At 38.9% G+C, this 17,693-nt stretch overlaps 1 protein-coding gene and 1 pseudogene across 2 annotated transcripts in view; one reads left to right on the top strand and one right to left on the bottom strand.

The window, feature by feature from the left end:
* PIP5K1B (phosphatidylinositol-4-phosphate 5-kinase type 1 beta) overlaps window positions 1-17,693 on the top strand; it is a 309,699-nt gene that overhangs the window by 80,778 nt on the left and 211,228 nt on the right. The window lies entirely within an intron of this gene.
* Window positions 3,249-4,728, bottom strand: LOC101025702 (annotated as a pseudogene).

The raw sequence follows: 17,693 nt of genomic DNA, 5'->3' as shown, positions 1-17,693 counted from the left end.
TTATTATGCTATGTTGGATGCCAGGTTGCAGTTGGATGGCAGGCACAAGGAGGTGGGTTGGATTGACTAGGTTTGGGAATTGGTTAAGTAGGTGCTAGGTAAAGCCCAGTGTGTGAAGCAGTTAAGGGTTCTGCTGAAAGTGTCATTTGAATGATTGGCTGAGGCATTGAGGATAAGAGAAGGGAGCAGAAGCTTATGGACTAGACCACTCTTTTCAGGGCTTTGCTTTATCAGCCATGACAAAGTATAGAGAATCTGGTCTCAATGTAGGTCTCTCACTCTAGGAGTTTTGCCCACATTTTTCATGGCTGTTAGAGAATCAGGGCTGAAGGCAAGCCTTGAGTTCCACTTATTTGGTAAAAAATTGTGTCAGATTGCTCACTGTAGCCAAGACAGAGTTCTTTGTGGCTTCTGTAACTTGCCATCCAAGTAAAAAATTTTCTTAAAAGTTGAAATGACCTTTGTATAAAAATAATAAAATACTTGCTATGTGTCAGGGACTGTTCTAAGTGCTAAGCAAATGTATCAATGCATTTAATCTATCACTATCATCTGAGGCAAGTGCTATCATTATCCTCATTTTATAAATGACGAAATGGAGACACAGAGAAGCTAAGTAACTTGCCCAGGATTCCAGAGCTGGGAGGTAGGCAGCGAATTATGGTGGTTAAGAATATAGACAGTGGAGCAGGGTGGCTGTGGTGGGGATCGAATGGGTCCGCACACAATGTGCTTACAAAGGTGTAGGGCAATTAGCATCCTTGACGGATGAAACTCCTGCTTTCACACTTAGTTAACAGTACACTATCCTTCAAGGCAGGCTATCCTCTTATGAAGCAATTGTTCCTGATATTAACCTTTCTTATAGTGAGCAGACATTTCCCTCTAATGTCCACCATTTAATTCAAGTCCACCTTTGGCAAAAGGAAAACAAGCCTTACTCTTTTTTTTTTATAGGTGATAGGCCCCTTCTAGAAATCAGAAATGCTGATCCTTCTCTAATGACTACTTCTTCCTTCCAGATTTTAGAAATCTTGAGCCGTGTCTTCAGTATGCTCTCTGTGAAATAAGGCTATCGTTGCTTGGCAGCCAAGATTTTCACCAGATTGTGATTCCCTTATGACTGTTTGCCTTCCTGGGTAGGAAGTGCTAAACGGCCTGATAGTGTGAGTTTTTCCCAGTAATAATAATAATGATGTGTTAATATTTCTTGGGCATTCACTATGGGTCCAGACACTATTTTTAGTGCTTTACATTTATGAGTGTTTAAAATCCTCATGACAACCCTGTGAGGCAGGTGCTATGGATTCCCATTGAAGAGATGAGAAAACCACAGACATTTTCTCAAGTCCCTGTTACTTTCTATTTTTTTTTTCCTTTTGAATTTTGGCCCTTTTGAGTTTTTTTTATTATTATTATAAACATTTTTTTTTTAATTACTTGAAGACCATTTCCCAGCTAACTTTAGCAGCTTGCTTTATTTTACTAGTGCTGCTACTTCTGCTTTGAATCAAATGATAGGTAATCATTCCTTAAAACAGTATTATATTAAAAGAAGATATCAGGAAGGTATTTTTTTAGTAATAGGTAAAAAATTAAAGTGTATAGAAGGAAATCATGGTTCCACAGCTTTATGTATTTTTCCCCTTTAGCATTAATTTTATCCAAAGATTTAGGGGACATTTTTTGTTTTAGAATGAAAAGGGACTAGTAGCTATCTATTGTTATAAATACATGGTAGAGTAGAGTACAAAACAAAAGACTGTGAGGAAGTGACCACTTTACCAAGCAGCTTCAAGTAGCAACCATACCCTCCATGGTAACCATTCTCTTAAGGCGATTGATGGAAGAGTTTCCGACCAGAAGGCTGGGATCCAGTACCACCCCAGCATGGACAAATGCAGATGTGAGATCACTCACAGCCATGTCTACCTTCATGGAAAATGAGTCGGCCCTCTCTACTCCAATACCATGACACACAACCTCTGGCTGCCCTCAGGGTTATCGGACTGGCTTCTCTGAAACTCTCCTACTTTTTAGAAAATCCTGTGGAAGGATCAGGTAATAGGAAAAAGGCTGGTGAATTCTATAAAGGGAAGTGAGTAGAATTGTGTTGGGTTAGGGAAGGAAGCATTTTAGGCAGCCACCATGGGAAGAAGGCAGACCACCTTCTCACTGACGGTGAGACCTAAGTGCTAAGGCCAGCAACAGGCAGTGTCTGAAAACTAGTCTGATATCATCACAGTCTTCAAGGGAAAATATGATTCTACTGGGGTTTTCATGTCAATAGTGGACTCGAATTTAAGAAGTCTTCAATCCTTTTCTAGAAGCACAAGTGTTTCTTATATATGAACAGAAGGATCCGAAAGAAACCAACTCTTCTTTCCATCCCTCCTAGTACAGTTTATTCACTTTTCTTGCCAATCTTTCATTTAAAGATGTCTCATAACTCTTCCTTAATCCTCTTTCCTCCTCCTGCATAGATCAGATCCTTAACAAGTCTTTCCTTGACTAACATTCATTTTTCTTTCTTTCTAATGTTTCTTTTCTTTTTTCTTTTTTCTTTCTTCTTTTTTTTTTTTTTGAGACAGAATCTTGCTGCGTCACCCAGGCTGGAGTGCAGGGGTGCAATCTTGGCTCACTGCAACCTCTGCCTCCCAGGTTCAAGTGATACTCCTGCCTCAGCCTCTTGAGTAGTTGGGACCATAGGCTTGTACCACCATGCCTGACTAATTTTTGTATTTTAGTAGAGACGGGGTTTCACCATGTTGGCCAGGCTGGTCTCAATTTCCTGACCTCTGGTGATCCATCCACCTCGGCCTCCCAAAGTGCTGGGATTACAGGCTTGAGCCACCACCCTCGGCTTCTTTCTAATCTTTCTACCTTAAAAAATCAACAAAGAAGTCTTTCATCAGCTTTAGATAATTAAAGCCAAGCAAGCAGCAAACGCTGGTCTTTTTCAGTAGAAACCATGTTAAAAATGGTTACGCAAGCATCAAGTATCTCCAACCCCGTCACACACCTTGTCCTTGAGAACTGGTTATGCTGTGTTTCAGTTCTGTCCAGTTCTCCCTGGTGACTCTTTCCTCCCTTGATTAGTTCCACAGCACTGCAGGCTAAGGAGGAAAAGGAGTGAGTGGGCCCAGGAGGGTACTGTCCTAGGAGACAGGCTGATACTTTTTACTTTTAGATAAGTAAGATTGAAAAAGTGTTCATGACTCTTCCCTTTGCAAACTCTCCCTTCAGGTTTAAACTTGGAACTTTCTAGCTTTGGTCATGTATTTTATGCCGTTAAAGGATTTGTACTTTTCTCCATACATATCCAGATGACCTTAAGTCCAGAAATAATCAGCTGCTGCATCTTAACTGCAGGTTAATTTTATCGTATTAGAGGAAGATATCAGGAAGGTTTTTTGTTTTTTTGGGTTTTTTTTGTTGTTTTTTTTAAGTAATAGGTAAAAAATTAAAGTGTATAGAAGGAAATAATGGTTCCATAGAACCATGGTTCTGGTTTGGAATCTCCAACGTGAAGACTCATGATCTTCCTTAAACTTGGTAGCTTGTGGCGATTTGTTTTTCCCACATCCCAAAACAGCATCTCTGTGACTGGGCTGAACGTGTGCATCCTTTGTCGTGGAGTCAGGTTCATGTTCAGTACCCCTTTGGGCATCTGGTTGGTGACTGTCACTCCCTCTGTGGTCTTCCCCATTGCCTGCTTGGGTCCCATCATTATTCCAAAGCATACAAGTAAACTGCTGTCTCAGAAACTGATATTATGTTTGACATACACTGGGATTGCAACCAGATTCTGTGCACTGACAGGATAAGAGAGCAGGTGGAAATTTCCATCAGGAGGGATGAAAGGATATGCTCAGATTCCCAGCACTTAAACACAAGGATGGAAGCTGATATCATCCAACCACCTGGGGTTCATGAAGGGAAGTGTAAGGTCTGGCATTCCAATCAGCTTGACAGAGCATCAATCACTCCCTGGGTTTCAGCTGCAATTGTAGAACCTGATTTATCAATAATGGCATCAATCTCTTCAATCACATCAAAATAGGCCTCATTGTTAGTGTATTTCACCCCAGTACCTCGCCAAGGCACCACTGACAGTTATCCAGTGGGAAGTTGGTCACCCACATTGGTGCTTCCTGTAATGATGTTGACAACTGTTCAAAGGATAGTGGGAGACTTTGGCAGTTCTTTGAGGATATTCAACTCGGTAGCCAATGAGTCAGCTTGGAAACCCATTGCCAAGCATCTCTTCTAATGCTGCATAAACCACAACCACATTGTCCTTGATCACTAATTCTGAACAGTCTCCAAAATAATCCTGAAATGTGTCTACTACTTGGTGAAGAAACTCAGTGACAAATAGAGAGGAGACCTCCATCTGGATCATAGCCACAAAAAAAGGTCTTGTGATGGTAAACACTTAAGAGACAGTGGTGAGGGGTAGGGATAACTGGAGGCACATTTTCTGCCTCAGCAGCTTATTTTTGCACCTCAAAAAAGTGATCACAAACAGAACACTATACCACACTTTTCCAGTGTTTCTCCAGGAAAATATCTTCAGAGGAGTTGATCAAGAAAAGTCTATAAATCATGATAGACTGTGATTGTCAAGTGAGAAAGGAAAGCCTTTTTCAGTCTGAAAGCCTCAGGACTCTGCAGATTTTCAACTCCATCTTTCAAGACCAGGCTCAGTCTTCCTCTACTGCTTGAGCCTGAAGTATCCCTCCCTTGAATACCCAGCCTGACTCCTCGGGGCGCCTGATGCTTGCTCCACATTATGAACAGGTCCTGCCCTGCTCTGCTTTACCTATTTTTTAACTGACTTTATATTTGAAATTTGAAATTACCAATCCCACGAATTTTAGATTTTTTTTGTTTTCTTTAAAGGTATACATATATATAAACAGTTATATTTAATTTATACAGTATCCTTGGTTGTTCCTAGATTGTCATTCCTAGGGAAACAAAGACAAGAACCAGTTTGACCCTTCCCTTCCCTCCTTTCTCCTAAAAAACTCTGTAAGTTAAAAATGTGGCATTTTTTAAAAGGAAAAATATAACACCAAGATTCAAAGAAGGATCACGCTTACCTCTTCTTTCTCTAAGAGAAACTCTCCCCAGAGGTAGAGATTTAAATTCAGAGGAATTGAGCAATCTTTGAGAAACTTTACTTTTTAAAAACTTTGCTTCATAGAAAAATCAATTCACTGGTGAATAAGAGGATCCAAAAAAAGGAAAACTTCCCTTTGAAAACATTCTAGAATTGGTGATTAGACTCCCAGTTTCACACTATCACGTACTTACATTAGACATTTTGGAAAAAAACCATCAAAAGTCACAGTTCCAAAAGTTTAGTCTTATTTTTAGAAGTTTAGTAAATATTTAGAAATCACTTCAACAGTGACTTTTTGTTCTATATGTTGCTTGTTTGTGAAAATAATTTTATAACAGAATAAGGTTAGGCAGATAATGTCAAATACTGGGGTCTTGTGTATGTATACCCAGACACACATGAGCATGCACACACACACACACACACACACACACACACCCACTCACTCACCCTTGTGGACCTCTTTCTGCATTCCTGGAGCCATATTTAGCTTTCCTCCCATTTTAGATTTTCTTCCAATTTTCCCTTTGTTTTCTTAAACAGAAACTTGGGCTTTGTAAATCATGCTTGAACTATGCATATACCTATGTAGGTACTATTCACCTATATAGAAAGTGTGCTGTGCTTTGATTTTGCATCAGCGGTCCAGATTTCAAGTGCTGCCTTAAGAAGTAAGTATTTGGTACTTGTACCTAGGACCTCTTTGTGCCTGATTTCTGTTTCTCCTTTTTGAATTTCTAGAATAAATACTCAGGGAGATGTAAAAAATATTCATTTACAAATTTTAAGGCAACATGACTGAAACTAGAGAACACAGAACCTATTGCTTTTGTTTACCTGCAGAAGTTCGGTTCTGTATCAATGCCAGGTATAATTCTGGTTTTTTTTCAATTGCCTACAGTGGTCCCCCAAACCAAACTAACCTCTTAAGGCTTGGCTAGCAAGGCATGTTGTGAAAGAATACAATTGAGAAAGATCTTTTGTGCCCCAGCAGAGTAAAATGGTTGTTTGAGGTAATCGCTCCTGGGATTCGACAATCCTTTTCTCTTGCTTTAAGGACAAAGAAAGATTTTAATGTTGAGATGCCAAGAGGATTATCAGAACTTGGGAGTGACAAATAGCTGTTGAGTATTGGTATCTTTTGGGAAGGAAAATATGAGATGTTTGGGAGGGAGTGGGAGTGAGGGGATGATGGATGGATTGGGTATTTCTTTTGGCACTGTAAATGTTCTCTTGGACTATCATTGTGAGCTCCCTGTTGAGTAAAGAATGACATTGAGGGTGGTTTTCTTCATTGTTTGTTTCACTTCATTTAGGTTTTGGATTTGAATCAGGATGTGTTGTTTAAGAATTTCTTGGAGTCTCTTTCCCTCAATGCTCTCTTCTTTTGAGTCCTCTGGGGGAAAAAAGGTAAATAATATAATTATAATTGTCAGGTTACTTTGAGTCAAGAATTAAAATTTCTGATGCTCTTTGCCAATTTATATTGCATTTCTAACTCTGAATTTAAATTTCATACCTTTTTTATATAGTCTTTCTCAAGGCCCCGTTTACCATACTACTTGCTTTCAGATGTTTCTAAAATGCGAACTTGAAAATGCAACTGTAATGACTACCCCTTAAGTTCAAGTTTAAATGAAACTATGCAGTATGAGTAAAAGACCTCTCCACCTCAACATATCCCCTGGATTCCAGGACTCTAGCCAACTGAGCTGCCTGGAGTTCAGTGCTTTCTGTGTATGCTTACTGGCTGTGCTTTCAGACAAGCTATGTCCTCTGCTTAAAATGGCATCTTCTTCCTCCTTACTCCACAACCCCTGCCAACTCTCTTTCCTTAACTAACTCCTTAAAAATTTAGTTCAAGGGGCACATCTTTCCTGATGGCCTCTGCCTCTACAACCTGGGTCAGTTAGGTGCTTTCTTCTGTGATCCTGTTGTTCCCAGGGCTTCCCTCTGTAAAGGCAATTAATAGTCTGAATTGTATTTGTATGGTTTCTTTTCTCTTTGCCCCATGCAAAAATAGGGACTAAGCCTTTTATTTATGTCCCTAACACAGGGAGATAATGCAGAGCACATTATAGTTTCCCAAATTTATGTTGGATAGATGAATTAATAGATGGATAAATGGATGAACAAATGGTACACAGTTTCTGTTTTGTTTTGTTGATTTCACAGTATTTGTGGTGAGATTTTATTTCTTCCATTTACAATCACAGTGCCATTTAGAAATTCATTCAACAAGCATTTATTCAGCATTTACTGTGGCACACATGTCTTTTAAGAGAAAGGAATGTAGTAAGATTCTGAGTGGAACAAGTTCAGTCACATGGCTGAGCCCTTTATAGTTTGCTGAGAGACTGGAAACTCATTCATTAAGCAATTTTGATTAAAGCACTGATTATGTGCCTCACACTGGGCCAGTCTCTTAGGATACTTCAGTGTACAAAACAGATCCACATTTTGCATACATTCTAACAGGGTAGAAGGAGGGGCAGTACCAAACATAAAAATAAGTAAATTACTATGTATATATACACACAAAGTGTGTGTGTGTGTGTATGTGTATACACATATAGTGTAAGGAACAGGAGCTCAAGATGGCTGAAGCAAAGTCGTTGAAGGGAAAAATAGTTAGGGGGGGTTAGAGAGGTGGGCAATAGTGAGGATTATTGCAAACACAGGTGGCATAGTGTCTTGTATGAAGGACACTGGCTTTATGGGTGAGATGAGAGCCATCGCAGAGCTTTGAGCACAGGAGTGACGTGATCTGTCTTAGATTTTAAAAGGATCACTCCTGCTGTGTTGAGACTAGACTCTTGAGGGCGTGATAGAGGCAGGGAGACCAATTAGGAGGCTATCCAGCAATCCAGGTAAGAGATGATGATAGCGTGGATGAGGGTGGTAGCAGTGGAGGTAGAAGAAGTGGCTAAATTCTAGATATATTTTGAAGACAGACCAACAGATTTTGCTAGTAGATTTAAGGTGGGCATAAGAGGGAGAGAAGTTAAGGATAACTGAAAGGTTTGGGTCCTGAACAACAGGAAGGATTGGAGTTGCCATCAGCTGAAATATGGAAATCTATGGGTGAAGTAGAATATTTTTTGGCAGGGGGAGGAGCTGTGGCTGTGGAGGTGAGTGGCATTAGCTGCTGAGTTTTGTATATGTTAAGTAAGCAATCTTTATTAGACATTCAAGTGGAGGCATCAAGTAAGCAGTTAGATACCTGAATCAAGTTCAGGAAAGAGGGCTGGACTGAAATACACAATTGTGAGTCATCTGCCTGTGGATGGTGAAGTCAGGAGAGTAGGTGGGATGACTAAGGGAAAAGTGTCATTAAAGAAAAGACTAAGAACTGAACCTTAAAGCATTCTATAACATTGAAAGATCAGGAAAAGGAAACCAAGCTGGAGGAATCAGAGAGGTAGGAAAACCAAGAGAGCACGGCGCTTTAGAAACCATGTGAAGAAGACATGTGAGAGAAGATGGAGTGCTGGTGTGTCAGTTGCAGGTGATCAGACAAGTGAGATGAAGTCTAATCACTGAGCGCTGGATGTATTGACATAGAGGTTACAAGTCACCTGTGTGAGAGTCATTGCGGTGGGGTTGTGCAGTTGGAGCCTGACTTGAGTGGAGTTAAAACAGAGTACAGTGAGCACAACTAGAGACAGCCAGATGGCTAAAGAAGGATGTGGGTTCTTCTAGATTCTTGAGGTTAAAAAGGAACTGAAGCGAAAGGTCATCTTCCTCCCGTTTTATTGGTAGATTGGTATTAAGTGTTTCACAAGAAATACTCCTTTACACATATATAATTATAGCTTGGGGGAACAATCAAGGATAAATGACAGTTTCTTTTGTTTCTTTCTTTCTTTGGCATTATTGTGAGAGGGAACAATTTTGTAAGTAAATGTTTTCACTCCAAACATGAGTAAACTGTTCAAGCTAAGGGCTTACTGACTTCCTTCCTTCATGGGTTTGTCTGGTTCATCTTATTCCCTTGTCATCTATTTCTCCTGATGGCTTTTTTCCACTTATAAATTGAAATGTAGTTCCACACCCATGACACAATTATTTCTGTAACTTTGGCCCAGTTTCCTAACCCAAGACATTTTTCTCTTCAGTGAGTGCTGTAAATTTAAAAAAAAAAGAAAAAAAATAGTTCATTGTCCTCTTAGGTTTTATTCAGGAGCAGATTTTTCCCTATTCCTTTGTAAAATTATTGCTGAATAGTGGGGGAGGAGAGGACCAGTAATGATAGGAAAGAAACAATATTTTCCTCACTTTGAATCGCTAAGATTTCATTCTAATCATAGAATATCGTCAGGTTCCTTCTTGTGGGTTGGGAAGTCTGTCTGGATCCTTTACAAAAGAGGACTGAGGGATATCCAAGCCATATTTGTAAGCAGCAGGGAAAAAATGCCTTCTCCTGGAACTACTTATCTCTCCTGATGATGCGTTTCTTTCTTTCAAGACGTCAGTCAAGTGCTGTGTACTCCATGGAATGTCCTCTGATCCTTCCGGCTGTAGGTAGTATCGGTTTTCCTCTGAATCAGTGTACTACCTTTTGCCTGTACTCCTTACTTTGTTAGAGAGAGAGAATGAGAGGGAGAGAGGAGGGGGAGAGAGAGAGAGAGAGAGAGTGTGTGTGTGTGTGTGTTTTAATGGTTAAAACAACTGTGTGTGTCTCTACAGGCTGGTAGAACTGCATTCCACACCTAACCTTCTAACTTCCAAGCTTTCTGATTTTAGGCAAATTGCTTAATCTTTGTGTGTCTTAGTCTTTTCATCTGTTAAATGGGAGTAGTTCTTATCACAAAAAGTAGTGAGGATTAGAAAGGAATTCTCTAAAAATTGTAAAGTTATTCAGAAAACTGGTAACTTAAATAAATGGAAACCCGAAGAATATATATAATGTATGGAATAAACCCCTATCTTTAGGGCAGATTTTCTGAAGGAAAGAGACAATAGTTTCTCTGTCTTTCCTAATACCGGTTCACTGAGAAACAAGTCAGTGAATGTTTATTAACGGTGATAGATAACACTGGGAAAATATGTGGAATGGTTGCTCACAGAAATTTGTGATATGTATGTCATAAAGTATTTGCACATTAGCAAATGTTTTAGACTTTAGGAAATCTTCCAGACTAAAACTCTTGCTAGGGAAATGATGTTGCAATTTTGATGGTATATGAAGTCAGCGAGCTTTCCATTTAGTTTTCCTAACATTCATGCAAATTGCTGGGTTTCACCTATTTCATTCATATTTTCCTAGAGAATTCAGAAGTCTGCTTTAATTTTAACACAGTCAATCGACCTTTTCTATAATTAGGAAAAGAAGTTAAATGACATTTACTTTTGAGCAAACTTGCATAAGACATGTATTTTAATCATATAAAAAAAGATTAGAAGAACGAAATATACTGAAACAATCAAATTACACCTTCTAATGAGAGAAGCGATGCAGGTTCATTTTAGAAATTGTAGAAAATTCTGATAAGCAAAAGCAGTACACTTCACTGAGATGCCATTGTTTGCACTTCATGTATATTGTTCTAGGCTTTTCCTATGTCTAAATATGCATATGTGATTTCATAAAACGATAGCATCTTGCTGTATATTCAGCTCCATAAACTGCTTTTATTTCCCCCATGTAATATACAGCGAATGTTTTAAATATGCTTTGGCATTTTTTTGATAGTTGCATTTTTTTTGTGTATTTTTTTGATAGTTGCATATTATTTTTTTTCTGTGGATGTACTACAGTTAATCCACTGTTACTCTTTAGTTTATTTTCAATTTTTCCCTCAATTACAATGTTCTGATGTACATCTGAACAAACTTTTAAAATTTAAAGACCATAAACATTTCTTAGATTTGCCAATATAAAATACCTAATTCAATTTTGTTCATTCTTAAAACATTCCTTTGTGAACCAGTTTTGTTATTTATTTGATGGTCATGTTTGGAGCTCCTGTGTGTGACTGGAAAAAAAGAAAAGAAGTGTAGTTTTCTGAAAATAATCTGCATTTCAGGTTTTTTCATGAATCTAAGACAGCATTTTCCTCATTTGATCAAAACTAGAGAGTTTTGATAATGTCATCAGGAATTGGTGCTCCGAGGTTGTCTTCTCCTCAACCAGAGCAACCTGTAATTCATGGCTAGTGAGGTTGCTGGGAAGTCAGTGATCTTTACCATTGTGTCATTTGAATGAAAGAAAGGCTGGAGCATAGGGAGTGGGGAGATGAGGAAGAAGCCAGAGTTAGATATCTATTCCACAGATTTAAGGTCACCACCGTTTCCATCTTTCATAGCTATGGCAACTTGAGATCACATGTTTTCTAGGTTAGTTATCAAATATTGCCTCCAGTTGCCCATTGAAACATCTTAGAAATTCTAGTATTTGGACATCAAAACTAGCATATTTCTATTTTATGCACCTGAAAATGACACCAAAACCCTTTATGACATCATGATTATCAGTTTTAGGGTTATAAAATATGGTGACCATATATATAGATCTTAGGAAAAGGAATAAAAGAGATGAGTTGTTCATTTTTGCAATAAATGTTTGGTGAATGAATACTTAATATGTACCTGGCACTGTGCTGGGGCCTGGGCTTACGAAGACGAGTGGACAAGTCCTTAAGTTGCTCTTGGTGTGGTACACACATATATTTTTAATGTCTACAATGCTTTGTGGTTATTTGTTGCTGTGTAAAAGACATATGTCCAAGATGCTACAGGAACCCAGAGGAAGGAAATGCAAAGGTTTTTACAGAGGAAGCAACTCTTCAGCAGGTTGATAAGTAGATAGGCATTCCCCCGGGAGACAAGGGGTGCATGATGAGTTTCATTCAATATGTGCAAAGAACAGAGTATATTCTAGGAATTTCCAGCACACAAGAATTGCAATGTTGATTTAAAACATTTGGAGTAAGTATTGGGTTCATTTTTTTTGTTGGTGATGGTGGTAGTGTTTGCTAATTGTTTTTATTTTTCAAAATTTCTGAGTTTTTAAAAATCTTCATTGTTTATTCCTTTTTAGGAAATTACTAAACCATTTGACCCTGAAAGATCAGATGAAATGGACATGGTTTACTAAGGAGTTCTTGTAACTACTTCTTGTCTCAGTGACATACTATTTTCCTGTCTTGGATTTAATTGCTTAGAAATTATGGCTACAGATTCACAAAGAGTTTGGAAGAAAGAATAGATGAATAACATATAGTTCAAATTATCTGCTAAATTTTTTGTGTTGTTAGTAATTAATACTCCAAAATATAAAGATCACTGTGCTTTTTTTTTGTTGTTGTTGTTGTTGTTGTTGTTGTTGTTTTGTTTTAGCATTAGAAAAGTCTTGGGCTGTACATTCTGAGATTTCAAACAAAGTAGATTTATAGTGGAAAGGAACCAGAAGTTTAGACTAAATAGATATGTTGTGAGAGAGCCATAATGATCTTATTTAAATATTTTCCACATTAAGGCATGAGTACTGTTATGCTACTGCTATTATTTTTTAATAATTGAATTTGCATCCATGATGGTTTTTTTTTTTTTTTCATTCCCCATGGAGTTCCACTTGATAGCCAATGTGAATATTTGAGGAAAATATCTGTTGGAGCCCAGATTTGAATTAAACGTCCTCAAAGTATAATGAAAGTTTTGAGTTTGTCTTATAAGAAAGGAATTTTCGTTTATGCTTTAGAAGTCTAATTGATAGAAGTCTGGACAGCAATAATTGGGGTGAATTTCTAAGATGGTTGTAAGATTGTTCACTTGGTAAATATTTCTTGAGCACTTACTATAGACCCTATGGACCGGACATTGAACTGAATTAACTTTCATTCTAGTTCCTAATAGACATGTTAAGCTGCTGGCTTCGTGGAGTTTACATTATAGTGAGAGCAAATAGACAGAAAAAATAAAAGGTAGTTAGTAAAATCATTGCCAGTTACAATAAATGTTAGGAAGGAAATAAACAATGGACTGAGAACTTTAACCACAGAGAAGCACCTGCTTTGGGTAGAGTGGCCAGGGAGAATCATCATGGGCAAGGGGGAGGCATGTGCATGCACTTGAGGAATTGAAAGGAGGCTGATGAGCGAGAGGAAGCATGGCATCAGATGAGCGTGGAGAGCCAGGCAGGCAACAGACCACACAAGGTCTTATAGGGCAAGGTCAGAAGTCTGGATTTTATTCTGACACCATGAGAAGACATTAAAGGGTTCTACACAAGGCCTAACCTGAACTGATTTCCTTCTTAAGACCATTATTGCCTTGTGGAGAATGGAAGCAGGGAGACCAAGTAGGAGGATGTTATATTAGTCTAGGCAAGAGATATTGGTGACTGGGCTGAGGGGTACAAATTAGGAGGGAGGGCAAAAGATGGTTTTGAGAAATCAGCAAGATTTGGGGGAGGGCATACTAAGGAGAAGGAGAGATAAATCAAGAATGACTGATTTTTGTAAATGAAGTTTACTGACTTGAGTAAAAATGGGAATGAAGTGACATTGAATGAGATGGGAAAGTTTGCAGGGGCAGAAATAAAGAGGTGTTTGAGTTTTGTTTAGGACCTATCTCTAATATGCTTGTGAGGATTCTAAAGGGAGCTGTCAGTTGGATATGTAAGTTCAAAGCTAGGGAAATCTGGATGCAGCTAAAATTATATTTGAGATAACCACACCTTCCATCAATATGTTGGCTTTAATTTTAAAAAGCATTTGGAGTATAATTGAAAATACTGAAACTCTCTATTGATAGTACATATCTTCTATTCATCAGTGACTAATTTCAGGGTACACAACAGTTGTGCAAAAGAATGAAGTCCTCTTAGTTGCACTTCTTATCAAAATCCCAATGGTACTGTTTTATGGAAATAGAAAAAAAATTAAATTCATATGGAACCACAAAGGAGCCCAAATAGCCAAAGCAATCTTGAGAAAGAAGAGCAAAGTTGAAGGCATCACACTTCCTAATTTCAAAATATATTACAAGCGCCAGTAAACAGAAGAGTATGGCACCCTCATAAAAATAGACATAGAGGCCAATAAAATAGAATAGAGGCCCCAGAAATGAACCCATGCACATACAGTCAATTGATCTTCAATGGGTGTGCTAAGAATACACAATAGGGAAAGATAGTATCTTCAACAAATGATGTTGGGCAAACTGGATATCCATATGTGAAAGAATGAAACTGGACTTTTATACCATACACAAAACCAACTCAAAATGGATTAATGACTTAAACATAATACCTGAAACTGTGAAACTCCTAGGAGAAAAGCTAGGGGAAAAGCTTCATGACATTGGTTTTGGCAACAATTTCCTGGATATGACACCAAAATCACAGGCAACAAAAGCAAAAGTGGACACATAGGACTAGAACAATATCAAACTCAAGAGCAAAGGAAATGATCAACAGAATGAAAAGGCAACTCATGGAATGAGAGAAAATATTAACAAACTATACATCTGAAAAGGGGTTAATATTCAAAATATATAGGGAACCCCTATAACCCAATAGCAAAAGAAAAAATAAGGAGCCTGATTGAAAAATAGGCAAAAATAGGCAAAGGACTTAAATAGATATTTCTCCAAAGAAGACATACATGAGCCTGGCCTTTCCATATCAGGTTCCTTTGAGAAACTGAAAATAGTGACGGTGAAGGGGCTAGTGGAGATACCTGTGGGCAGCAGGTGCCCAGTCTGGGCCAGCAAGTGAGGAGAAGCCTCACACACAGCATGTGGTATGTGGCTACCATTTTTTCTCTTGCTTGGGCTCTGCGAATGTTGGGGGTAGACCTTTCCTTTGGAATGCTAGTCCTTGAGGTTTGTACCATGCTTTTCATCCAGCATCTAGACAGGGTCTGCACATGCCCAGGTGTTTGTTAAATGGATGAGTATTCCAGTTTTCCTTGGTTTCTGTGGCCTGGAGATGAAACATGGGTAGCTTGAAGTACCTTGGGTTCTACAGACCTCACCATTTCCTTCCTCCTGATGTAAGAAGGCCTTGAAGACCCATCCCAGTCAATCGTCCATGGATAAAGTCTATGTCAAGAGGATATCGGGGCTTTATGTGTGATTCTACAGTTAATGCAGTGCACAAAGGGGCTCCACTGAGGGGTAGATGGAGGCTGATTTCCAACCTATTCTCAGCTGCCATGCTCTGTATCTGCTGTTGAAAAGGGGCCTTTTTCTTTGCAGGGTTAAGTCTGCCCAGAGTATCTTTTTCTCATTTTTCTACAAGGCCTTAGGTATTTGCTAAGTCAGAAAGGGTACCTTTTTGTCATTCAGACAAAGGTGTCCTAGGTTGCCCAAGGTCACATGAGGTCACGCAAGGTACCCTTGCTCCAAATTCTCTATGACTGTTAAGTTCTTGAGGAACTTGAGCTGTAAGCACTCCCAATGTCGGAATACTTTGAGCAGCTGTCTCCCTGTGCTTGCATCTCTTCTCCCCCTTATATAGAAATCCCAGATAGGAAAAGTGTTGATCCGGGTTGCAGGCTTCCATGCCCATTCCTAGGGCTCTCAGACCTCTCTGAGTCAGCACCTGCTGCTACCACACAGGTAGATTGGTCTGTAGATATTTTAACCCATTGCTGTGTTCCCAGATGCCTCTGCCTTCCTTCTGATAAGGCAAATTTAAATTGTGTGTGTGAGGAGGGGTTGGAGAGAGTGCTTTGCTTGAGCCAGGATATAGTCCTTTATATTCTGCTGAAAATTCTCAGAGGAGGGCTGTCCAAGGGAAAATAACAAGCCCGGGCATGAGAGAACTTAGAATTCCAGGGGGACTTAGTGGTATTAACACTAGGTAAAGGGCACAATTTCTTTTTTTTCCTATTGGATTGCTAAAAATCACAACAATGCTAGATACTTCCTGGATTTCTTTCAGTTGGGCTGAATTTAAGAATTATAGGTTTATGCTGTTCCTTGATGCTGAGAAAAGAGGGTACATGTAATACTGAGACATCCACACAGTGGTGGGTGTTGAGGCACCCTGCCAGGTGGGAGAGATTTGAAATATATTCCAAAACTAAAGATTTGGGATTGTTTTTTCCTACTTTCAAAACAATGGGAATTGACAGAGTTTAATAACAAGATTACACAGTTCCTTCTGTGAATATAATATACCACTTGAAAGAAGTACATTTGGTCAGGCTGGACCGAATCTCATCAAAGAGATAAGGGAAAGTCCAGAAGACACACCTGAGTATGGTTTGAAGCCAAAGAACAGCATGCTCCAAAATAAGCCCAATCTCAGGTTAAGAAGCCTTCATCATTTAAAGTGGCCACCACACAGGCTCTCCTTGTTTTGTTTTTGACTGTTAGGTTGAATTCTGATGGAATGAATGACGGGGGTTTGCCCCAGCATATTAACAGCCCATTTCAGCCCTTGTGCCAGTCTGGAAGCAGGTGATAGTGAAGTCGGTGTGTGACTATCACAGAAAACAGATTAGAAGAAGATACCCCACCAGATAAATGATGGGCATCTCTGGATGAGAAGATTGATGGCCCCTTTTATTTTCTTTGTGATTTTCTGTCTTTTTCTAGTATTTCTAAAATAGATATGAGTTGCATTTATAATGATTTTTAATGTTACCCCAAAAGAGAAACTATTCAAAGAAACTGAAACTTTATGAAATGAACCTGGAACAGCAAAAAAAGATACCTTATGGAAGTATTTGAAATACTAAATTGATAGCCATCCTCAGTTTTTCATTTCAGTTTGCTGCTTGAACATTCATTGATTATCCAATGCTAAAAGAGGAAGGAATAAAACATTTATGAAGCATCTACTTAATGTATAAGGACTAAATATGAGACATTCTGTCTGAACTCAAGGTAGCTTATCTAAGAACAACAGCAATATGCATATACACATTAAACTTCCCATTTTTGAGTCTGTCCATATGCCAGGCACTGTGATAGAAAATGGATGGATGGATGGATGGATGGATGAATAGATAGATAGATAGAGGTTATTGCCCTCAAGGGGCCAATAGTGTAGAAGAAAGGGAAGAAATTTAAACTGAGGATTATAATATAGTCAGTAATTGTCACAATAGAGGTAGTCCTAGAGCACATGAGCATAGAGAAGAGATGCTGCCCTTTGCCTCAGAAGGGGTAAGAGAGGATTAATAGGAGGAAGTCATGCCTGAGCTGCATCTTGGAGGACAAAGCACTTAGCCCGAGAGTGAAGGGGATGTGCATGCCAGGCATTAAAGTGTGTACAAAAGTAAGATGCAGAGAGAATCATGCATTCTGAGAGCTGACAGTCATCCCATATGGCTGCAATTGTGTTGGGGTGAGCTGGGAGGAGAAATGAGAGTCGTGAGAGGTCATATGCCATGCTAAAAACTCTGAGGTCTGCCCTGAAGTAGTGGGAAGCCGTTGCAGGATTTTGAAGAAGGAGAGTGGTTAGACAGATTTGCATATAGAAAAGTCCCTTTAGCAATGTTGTTCACCAACAAGACAGACTAATTAGGAGGCTAGGGCAGCAATCTGTGTTAGAAATGATGAGATCTCAATGAAGTTTGTATAAGGGAAAATGCAGAGAAAGGCT

The sequence above is a fragment of the Papio anubis genome, chromosome 13 (assembly GCF_008728515.1).
Source record: "Papio anubis isolate 15944 chromosome 13, Panubis1.0, whole genome shotgun sequence".
Classification (NCBI taxonomy): domain Eukaryota; kingdom Metazoa; phylum Chordata; class Mammalia; order Primates; family Cercopithecidae; genus Papio; species Papio anubis.
This window is presented reverse-complemented; position numbering and strand designations above follow the sequence as displayed.